Below are 1,117 nucleotides of genomic sequence, written 5' to 3' on the forward strand. Positions count from 1 at the left end.
AGTATTTTGACATCATAAACATCTAATTTGAGGCAGTGCTGCATTTAACATACCATGTAACACACAAAAATCGGTGTTTAACTGTTTTTTAATATTTGCTTTTAAATTAAGAAATTGAGTAATATATAGTACTAAAATTTGAATTATAATCTAGTTTGTTATCAAACTTATTGACATAAATTCATGAAATATTAGTTCAATAAAATTTCGAATGCGAGTAAACAAACGCAATGTGCGTAATTTGGTACATGCACGCGCAGGTACCTATTTTCGTACATGCGCCCGCAGGTGCTTATTTTGGTACATGCGGGTGCAGGTGCCTATTTTCATACATGCGCGCGCAAGGGTCTATTTTCGTACATGCGCGCACAGATGCTTATTTTGGTACATGCGTGCGCAGGTGCCCATTTTGGTACATGCACGTGCAGGTGGATAATTTAGTACATGTGCGCGCAGGTGCACATTTTTGTACATGCACACGCAGGTGCTTATTTTGATACAAGCGCACGCAGGTGCCTATTTTCGTACATGCTCGCGCAGGTGTCTATTTTTGTACATGCACACGCAGGTGCTTATTTTGGTACATGCGCGCACAGGTGCTTATTTTCGTACATGCGCACGCAGGTGCCTATTTTCGTACATGCTCGCGCAGGTGCCTATTTTCGTACATGCGCACGCAGGTATGTAATTTGGTACATGTACCAAAATAAGCACTTGGATGCGCATGTACCAAAAAGTGGTATTCTATGATATCAATATAGTAATTTATGATTTTCTGGTTATTCAACTGTATACATAAAACCTAACAAAATTATTTCGTTTCACTGAGTATAAAGGTCGTAACTAGAATAGATAATTATTTGCTTGTGTGTTTTAAGAAAAGTATGTTTAATAACATATTTGTAAATAATAATAATCTATATACATATAAAATGTATAATAGTCTACTAAAACACAGCCAAGACAGGGTCACTTTGTAAAGACTAAAGGTCAGTTTTATATTGCCGTGTCAAACAATTTCTGTAATGTTAACTAGGTATTGCTGAAAGGTCAATATAATAAATATATATATAAATGTATAATGTTATGAGATTTAAGCTATTTAGTCTAAACATTT

The 1,117-nt window shown here is 35.5% G+C and overlaps 1 protein-coding gene and 1 long non-coding RNA gene across 2 annotated transcripts in view; one reads left to right on the top strand and one right to left on the bottom strand.

Moving 5' to 3' along the window:
* Positions 1-1,117, bottom strand: part of LOC111087470 — a 25,872-nt gene that overhangs the window by 19,705 nt on the left and 5,050 nt on the right. The window lies entirely within an intron of this gene.
* Positions 1-1,117, top strand: part of LOC111087471 — a 25,186-nt gene that overhangs the window by 17,305 nt on the left and 6,764 nt on the right. The gene's annotated exons all lie outside the window — the stretch shown is intronic.

This window comes from Limulus polyphemus, unplaced genomic scaffold (assembly GCF_000517525.1).
Source record: "Limulus polyphemus unplaced genomic scaffold, Limulus_polyphemus-2.1.2 Scaffold2194, whole genome shotgun sequence".
Taxonomy (NCBI): domain Eukaryota; kingdom Metazoa; phylum Arthropoda; class Merostomata; order Xiphosura; family Limulidae; genus Limulus; species Limulus polyphemus.